We start from the raw sequence: 9,424 nt of genomic DNA, 5'->3' as shown, positions 1-9,424 counted from the left end.
TTTTACATGTATTAGCTGGAGTTGGTTTCTTTTCTACTGGCAATGGAATACTAAAACTGATTAATTATATCACCCAAAAGAATCGAGTACCAATTTCTGTTGAAGTGTACAGTAACTGGTAACACTACTAGATTTGTGTCATACTTTTCCTCTGCCTAAAATATTTTTATAAAAACCACCATTTGTGACTCAAGGATGCTGCACCCTGAGGAATGTTATTGAGGGTGAGTTCAATATCCTGAGATTGTGGAAAGATGACAGCTCCCCCTGTGGCTTGGAGGGTGTATTGTAATCTCATCTAGCTGCTCAGTGTCTGAGCAACCACAGGGCTGAATGTACACACACAGAACCAAGCAAAGATGCTTACTAGATAAGGATGAATATCTCCATAGCAACTATCTCCTTACTCCAACATCCCCATCATTGTCTCAACTTCTCACTTTGGCTAGGCTCATTCAGTGATTGACTTTTCAAAAAGTGCTTATTGTTTTAGCAATATTCTAATAGTAGGGAGAAAAAGAGTGACTGCACACTGCAAGATCTAAAGCTAAAGACACTTGGCCCTATAAGAGGACAAAAAGGGGAAGAAAAAAGCAGCTGAAACTGACCATCTGTTTTCTACTTAGTGGCAAGGCTGATGAACCCAAAATATGAAGAACATCCTTCTGATTCTCTACTAAAATTCAAGGACTCCTGTTGCATTTAGAAGTGACCTGCAGCACCCTGGAGAGGCCCATATGAATATGACTAGGAACTGAAGCCTCCTGCCAGCAGCCAGCTTGGAAGTGGGTCCTCCACATCGGTCTTCTCTGCATCCTCACCTCTCCTCCCTCTCCCCTCTGGTCAGTGCTCTCCCCTCTACTCAGTGTGTCTCAGCCATGCTTGGTTTTTTTTTTTTCCCAGCTCTTCAACAGGCCAAGCTTCTTCCTCTAAAGGCACATGACTGTGCTCTTTCTCTCTGACTTGACCCTACTCCCCAGGGTTGCCCATTTTCCTATCAGTTTCTACAGTCTTGCTTGAGGTCTAGGACTAAACATTATTGGTGGGACCCTATCTTAGGTAACCTCCACTTTTCAATTATTTTCTATTTCAGCTCTAATTTGTTTTCATTTTGATGCTCAGCATTACCCCTATTTATTCATTCAAAGTCTCTTGTCCCTCAATTATAAGCTCTGTGAGGGCTGGTGTCTTGCCTACCTCAATCATGACAGCATCTCTGGTGCCTAGAATGGAGACAGACTGTTATAGTTCAGTAATTATTTTCAAATATGTAGATTTGGGCATTAATATCATGAAAGTGAAGTCACTACATTTAGTATGTTCAGAATCTACTCTCTTAGGTACATCCTTCAAGACAGGAAATTTATCTAATAGTTGAGAAGAGCATGCACAAAATACATTCTGTAAGCAAAAATTGTATGATATACCTACATCTGGTAGTCAGTTTTCAGGATGGTCCCCATAATTCTTGCCACCTGGTATTCTTGCCCTTGTGTAGTTCTTTTCTGCATGGAGTAGTGCTGACCTACGTAACCAATAAGATATTATAGAAAGAATGTGCATGCTTTCCAAGGCTAGGTTACAAAATACAGATCTATGACCACTTTGCTCTCCCTGGATTCCATGCTTTGATGGAAGCTAACTGCCACATTGAGAAGAGATCCTAGCCACTTAACAGAGGGGTCTGAGTGGTAAGGAAGTAAGGGCTTTTTCTAGTAACCAGCCTCTGCTTGCCAGCCAGATGAGTAAGTTAATTTAGAGTTGGATTCTCCAGCCCCAATCAACTCTTCAGAAACTGCAGTCCCTAGGCTCTATCTAACTGCCACCTCATCAGATGCCCTAAGCTGGAACCACCCAGCTAAGCCAGTCCTGAATCTTTATCTGTAAGTCTCAGGATAATTTACCATGCAGCACTAGCTGACCAATACACTATTAAAACATATCTGGAATGTAGTAAGTATTATTAAAAAAAAAAATAGTAGCAAGCAGCAACTGCTGCATTAAATAGCAGTGACAGCAGGGTGGCTACCCAAATGAGTCTGGTAAAGAATGGGTACAAGTGTAGGAAATAAAACTTTTAAGTCTTTATAGTCGGACCTGCAAAGCAGACACAGTGTGTGGTGGACATAAAAATCAGCTTTCATAAATGGCTTGCATTATGCCAAGTCAATTGTGGATAGAGGTGACAAACTGCAACTTCCACATGGTTCAGTCTCTGTTAGTCAGGTAATTTCATAGGGCATGCGAACCCAGGGAGCAAATCCCAAGATAGCAGCCATCAAATTTCATTAATGGATGAGCACCTAGCAAAGCTCTGATCACAGAAGTGCATAATTAATGTGAGTTAACATTGATGATCGTGGTGATAATATCTAGACTCTAAGGATTGACATTTACTTAGGCAGACTCTCATTTTAGAGAAAAGACCTGAAGGAATAGGTCTTGTGACAAAGTTCAGTTTTCCTGATTTGAGTAGAAATGTTCATGGTGAAATCGTATAGGTCAGTTTCAGTTTCCTCAAGTTCTGATAACTGAATCACACTTGTAAGGTAAAACAAATGGAAGACACTAAATAATAGAAAAAACATCTTCAGAAATCAGGCTTGGTGGTAATAGGAAGGATAGTTTCAATTATTCTTTCCCTTTCTTTTTCTCTAAAACACAAGCTCATTTCAAATACAGGGCAGCAAAAAGAAAAAAAAGATTTGTCATAGAGTAGGTGCTTTCATATCATGTTTAACCATGTTTCAGAAAAAAATTAAAAACTGATATTAATGAGCTTAAAAGTTAGGTCTGCAATTTCAGCCTGTATAGGTTTCATATATTTTGACTTGGACTATGTATTTTTGAATTTCAATCTGAAACATTAAATTATATATAAATTGTGTTGGCTTTTGTACCTTTTATCACGGATGTATCTGTATTATAAAACAAAAATATAAGTTCTGTAACACAGCAGACATGAGCAATATCAAGGGAAAAAGTCTTAGGAATACTGCAGCATTTGTTAATAGAATCAGAGTGTTTCAACAGTTTAAAAAAATCAAAACATGCTACTGCAATTTTGAATCACTGTGTAAACACATTGGAAGCCAGAAAATTGCAAACTGCCGAGAACAGACACATAACATAATACTGCACTGGGAAATGGAGACTAAACTGGTTAAGAAGCAAGAAGGGACAATGGATAATATAATATGCTACCCTCTTAACTTAATTGTCCATGAGAATCACAACATTTCTGTGTTGCATTCCATTTGTTTCAGAACCACATTATCTTGTTTTGGTATAAGAATCTTAGAAATTACCGCTACATAATATAGTATTCTGGATGGAGGATTAAGCATGTTACAGGTTGTATTAGTTTTCTATTGCTGCATAACAAATTACTTCAAATTTAGCAGTTTAAAACAGCACACATTTATCACCTCACAGTTCTGTATGTCAGCAGTCTGGCAGGTTTCTGCTGGATACTCTGCTCCGGGTCTCACAGAGGTGATATCAAGGTATTGGCTGGCCGTGTCCTCATCTGGAAGCTTGACCAGACAAAGATGTACTTCTAAGCTCCCTCAGCTTACTGACAGAATTCACCTTCTGGCTGATTTCTTTTTCCTTTGGTGAGCTGTTAGTTGGGGACCTCAGCACCCGGAGGTCATGCTCAGGTCTTTTTCATGTGGCTCTATTCATTAAATGGAACTTTTCTTTTTAGTAAAAGTAAAGTAGCAGGATGCATGCCTCTGCACCTTTGAGTTTCTCAGAGTTTTCTGTCTCTGACCATCAGTAGTAGCAGTTGTTCAGTCGCTAAGCCATCCAACTCTTTGTGACCCCATGGACCACAGCAGCCAGGCTTCTGTCCTTCACTATCTCCCAGAGTTTGCTCAAACTCGTATCCATTTAGTCGGTGATGCTAATCTAAACATCTCACTCTCTGCCACCCTCCTCTCCTTTTGCCTTCAATCTTTCGCAGCATGAGGATATTTTCCAGTGGGTTGGCTTTTTTCATCAGATGGCCCAAGTGACCATTAGAGCCTCTTCTAAAGTGTTTACCTGATTATTAAAACCCACTACACTCAAGAGGAGGGGATTCCACTTTTAGGGCATGCATACCAGGGAGTGAGGTTGGGGAAAATGTGCTTCTTGGGACACTGAAAAGATGGAGGCGAAGATATTCTTCAGGGCCGAGTAACACTGCTTTCTTCTCATAAAAAGGATGGAGTATGTGGGGGGTTCAGATCACCTCAAGAGCTTGCCATTCCCTGAATGAGAGAATCCAAGTTGTCTGAATAGATTCTCCTGATTGATGACAAAAGGTGCAGCGATGAAGAGAGGATTTGGGTCTTTCTTCAAATTTAGCAAGACCCTAATCTGCACAGAAAGGGTTCTCCAAAACTATGCACCTCAAGAGGACTCAGAGCCAAGAGAAAAGACACACTGAGGTACACTGCACCAATTCTGCTTGTCATAACCACCTTGGCAGAAGGAATGGGAACTTGGTCAGCCCTTTGATCCAGTCAACATAGTGACCTTTAATACAATAAATGTGTGGTGGGCACTGCTCTTGCTGCTGAAATAAAATGGCACTGTTGGTACTAGTTCACAGGTCACTCACAAAAGGAAAGGATGGCTCCCCATCCCTGCATATTCTACCCTGTTATGATAGGCATATTGCATTTTACCATGGAAAATGCACTATTTAAAAATAACTCTACCTTCTATTTTCCCATTCAACTAAAAATAAAAATGGACAAGGTTTACATTCATGTGAATAGAAAGGTCTTTCACTATTCTGCTTTGTGTCTATAAAAGTCTGAGTCTTGTTACTCCCTTGCCCTATTGCTGCCCGAGGAGAGTAGCTTTCTAAGCAACAAAATCATAATAGGATGGATGATAAAGGTTAATGTTATTTAGTTGCTGTGTGACCTTATAGTCACTTCATTTCCCCCCTGAATTTCCTCTTCTGCAAAATGGGAATAAGACCACCTAATATCTGCAGGTGTGATCATAGATGAGGTATGTACAATGTCTGACTTATAGTAAGAGATTAGTAATTAATTATTACAACTGCTACTGCGGCTAATACTATCAGAATAAAATTTTTATGGAATCTTTATTGATATAAAATTGTTGACAACACACACTTGATATTGAGCAGTTGGCGGTTCTTAAACTTTACAATCAGTTGGAGGGCTTAATTAAATACAGACTATGAGACCCACTCCCAAAGTTTCTGACTCAGTAAATCTGAGATGTGGCCCTAAGAACTGACCTGACATGGTGATAATCACTGTCTATTCTGTGAAGCTTGTCACTTCACCAAGGGAATAGGAGAAAAGGTTAATCCCAGTAATCATGATATTCCACTGCACAGGTAAACCTTTAACAGGTGGTATTTTTCACATTTATGACTTTTTCTGATGGTCTATAGAAACAGTACCAGTTTTAATTAGCTGTGACATTTTAATATAATTTAATTTGGAAAACACAGAGAAAGCATAATGTATTAGATCCTGAAGCCTTGCTCAAGAATAGGGAATTTTCAGACAATAGTAAATTTAGGGATCCTGGTTACCAAGAATTCACTTGGTATTATTCAATAGAGGGCAGTCTCTTAATTTTTGGCAATTTGTGGCTGACAAATGGCTGTTTTCTAAAAATCCATCAATCATACAGTTTAGTAACATTCAGTGTAATCCTCACCAGGTAGCTTGGTATTAACCTTTTAGTTTGCCACATGCTTCATACATACAACTTCTGAACTTTATTGATGTTAAAGCAGTCTACCTTCTTAGAAAAAGCATATCCATCACTTTGAGGAGGAAAGTCATCTCCACTCTTTGTCAGTATGATTTGTGTGTGACTGACCCCAGGTTCTGTGGAAGTCATGTGACTTGAGTCTGGACAATCAGCGTAATTCACTCTATAAACTACAGTAATTGGTTCAGGTTCGGGCATGTGGCCCAACTTGCCTCAATGAGATACAATACCAGCACTTTGACTGGAATGAATTGAAAAACAAGTTCTGTTGGGTTTAAGGTAATTAGGATGATAATATAAGTCGGGAGCTGATGATAGCTCTCTTGTGTTCACACAAAAAGACCTCACTTGATAACAAGACCAAATGAGAGGATGGCAGAGGTCAGAAAGGAGCATAATTCACACTGACATTGAGCAACCAGATCCAGCTATGCCTGAAACCATGGTATCGTTTATTTTCATGTATGTGAGCCAATAAATCATTTTTTCTGCTTAAGCTAGTTTAAGTCAATTTTTCTATCTGCAACTGGAAGAGTCCTGAGTAGTATAATTTAGAAATTGTTATTTTTTCTATCAAATGAGTAATAACAGCACATAATTGATAAATTGATACTATATTATAGCAGTTTAAGAAAAATCAGACACATTAGACAATCTTGTCTACATTGACAGAGAAATAAATTCAAATCAGCAATTATCCTCCTCACTTAATAAACACATAGTGTATCTCATGTCATAACAATAGACCTAATTTAAAATCTACCCCAAATCTCTTTACTACTCAAAGACTGTTGGTCGTTTCTGTGTAAATCTGTGGTTTAAAAATAATACATAGAACAAAGAATGATGATAGTTAAAATCATTCCAGTTTCCCTGTGACATGTGGAATAATAAAAAAATTTTGGATGTCCTTAATTATATTGTTTCTATGTCAAGGTGACTGCAAAGGATTCTAGAGTGTTGTAACTTCAGAATGCTTTTGCATATTTCCTGAAAGTGCAATTCAGCTGAAGAGAAAATGCGTGCATTACTGATTTTTTACTTTTTCCATGTTAGTATTTTGCTACCTACTATATTTTCTTATTAATGTGAGGAGGACCAATTTTATGACTAATTCCTCTTTTTTCTTCATCCATTCTTTTTTTTTTTTTTCCTTCATCCATTCTTATATGAACAATCATTTTGGTTTTCTGGTATACTGCTTATAATCACTTATGTTACTTGTAACCTATTTCTGTGGAAAGTCACAACAATTATAAACTTATTCAGTGGTCTGAAGAAAAGATAACCTAGGAATTATTTCCCATCTTTAAATTCACCTTTGCCTGATGATAGTAACTTGTTGCTGTTGTTCATTTGCTAAGTTGTGTCCCACTCTTTGTGATCCCATGGACTGCAGCACACCAGTCTTCCCTGTCCTTCACTATCTCCCAGAATTTTCTCAGGCTCATGCCCACTGAGTCAGTGATGCTGTCTAACCATCTTGTCCTCTATTGCCCCCTTTTCCTCCTCTACTCAGTCTTCCTCAGCATCAGTGTCTTTTCCAATGAATCCACTCTTTACATCAGGTGACCAAAATATTGGAGCTTCAGCTTCAGAATCAGTCCATTCAGTGAATAGTCAGGGTTGATTTCCTTTAGGATTGACTGGTTTGATTTCCTTGCTGTTCAAGGGAATTTCAAAAGTCTTCTTCAGCACCACAGTTTGAAAGCATCAGTTCTTCTGCACTCAGCCTTCTTTAAGGTCCAACTCTCAAATCCATATATGACTACTGGAAAAACCATAGCTTCGACTATATGGGCAAAAGTGATGTCTCTGCTTTTTAATATGCTGTCTAGGTTTGTCATAGCTTTCCAAGGATTAAGTGTCTTTACTTTTCATGGCTATAGCCACTGTTCACAGTGATTTTGGAGCCCAAGAAAATTAAATCTGTCACTGTTTCTACTCCCCGCCTTCCATTTGCCATGCAGTGATAAATATCAACAGTTTACAGATGAAGAAAGTGACATTCAGAGGTGATGTGCTTTGCCCAGAGTCACAATGTCCTGATGGGCTCCCGGCCTTATTTTCTTTTCCATTCCCCAAACTCCCTCATAGTAATTTGCTTTAAGGACAAAGTCTACAATATTACCATGGATACTGGCTGGACAACACAGACTGTTAAGAGGGGCTGTGAAATGAACACAGTCAGAGCCTCGTTCCTTGCAATGATTTCCATTGGGTTTATCGACTAAGAGTTTCAGCTCATAAAGCACAAACCCTTGCTATTGAACTGATTTAAATCATCTCAGGAAGAGTGTGATGTCTAAAAACCACCCATACCTTATAGAATAAGTTAAAAGAAATCCTCCCACACATAATCCTTGCACTGCAGTGCTATTAAGTCATGGTTCATTTTCTTGGGCTTACCCAGGTTATGGAATTTCAACTCATTATATACAAGGTCAGTTTTATACTGTATGTGGAACTGCAATTTGGCCAGTCTACTTTATAATTCTGTAATAAGATATGATATACTAAATGGGAATAGTTATGCTTCAAGTGAAAGGAAAAAAGGGAAGCAGGTTTATAGGGCACCTGGGAGGCCAAATAGTGCAATGGGAATAGGCTCGAGACTAGGAAACTCTAGCTCTTAGTTATCTCATAGATTAGTCATTAACTTACCGGATGACCTTGAGCAAACCACTTCAGCCTTGACAATTTCAGTTTGCTCATAAGGGAGGTGCAAAAGTTTACCATCAAAAATCAATTCAAACTCTACACAGGAAGCTTGTTAGAGGGAATATGGTAGGCATCTGGACATCTGTGGTTGTTGCTTTTTCTGTGTCCTTACTTTGGGGATCTGCCTCTTTTCTTTAAAAAAAAAATTTTTTAATTGGAGGATAATTGCTTTACAATGCTGTGTTGGTTTCTGTTGTACAATGCTGTGAATCAGGCATAAGAATGTGTGTGTTCCCTCCCTCTTGAAACTCCCTCCCCCACCCCGTTCTTCCCTCCAGGTTGTCACAGCACACTGGGTTGAGCTCCTTGTGTTATACAGCAACTTCCCACTAGCTATCTATTTTACGTATTGTAATATATGTATCTCAGTGTTACTCTCATTCCGCAGGAGTCCCATGGGCTGCTAGTCCCAGTTATACCTTCCCTGCCCCAGTGATGATATATGATTCAGGCTGATCTATCAAAGTATTCCTGCCTCCCTTCCTCTGGCCACAGTTATTGGTTCAGTGGTGAGCAATGTCACAAATGAAGGTCAGTCTACAGGTCTATGGGATGAAGGACTAGACTAATTTTTCTGGGATCACTAACTCTAAAGCCAATGTAAGTATGGACCTTCCCATCACCATCTTTGCTACTAGGTCAGGAGATTCTGTCCAATAACTAAACCCAAACCAGAGGAAAGTAGAAATTTTTTTAAAAAATGGGAGAGAGAGTCAGAATCCAGTTTACATCATTAGGACCTCTGGATTCAGCTATACCTGAGGTCAATTCTCCTCCTCTAGACTTCCCAAAACATAAGCTCCTCTTCCTCACTTAAGATAATTTGAAGCGAGGCTTGGTCACTTGCTCCTGATTGAGTTCTAATCAGTACATTCAGAAATGATGTTATTTACTCTCTACAACTGAGTTCAACACTGCAGTGAAATAGATGCCCATCAAATATATGTTG

The 9,424-nt window shown here is 39.0% G+C and overlaps 1 long non-coding RNA gene across 1 annotated transcript; it reads right to left on the bottom strand.

The window, feature by feature from the left end:
* Positions 1-3,702: 3,702 nt before the first annotated feature.
* On the bottom strand, positions 3,703-7,358 carry LOC120868407. Its single transcript, XR_005722219.1, has 2 exons — positions 7,311-7,358; positions 3,703-3,993 (listed from the first exon to the last, which is right to left on the bottom strand). It is a non-coding gene; the product is annotated as an uncharacterized LOC120868407 (long non-coding RNA).
* Between the last annotated feature and the right edge of the window lie 2,066 nt (positions 7,359-9,424).

This window comes from Oryx dammah, unplaced genomic scaffold (genome assembly GCF_014754425.2).
Source record: "Oryx dammah isolate SB20612 unplaced genomic scaffold, SCBI_Odam_1.1 HiC_scaffold_9, whole genome shotgun sequence".
In the NCBI taxonomy this organism is placed as follows: domain Eukaryota; kingdom Metazoa; phylum Chordata; class Mammalia; order Artiodactyla; family Bovidae; genus Oryx; species Oryx dammah.
The sequence above is the reverse complement of the archived record's forward strand: the minus strand, read 5'-3'. Positions and strand labels throughout refer to the sequence as shown.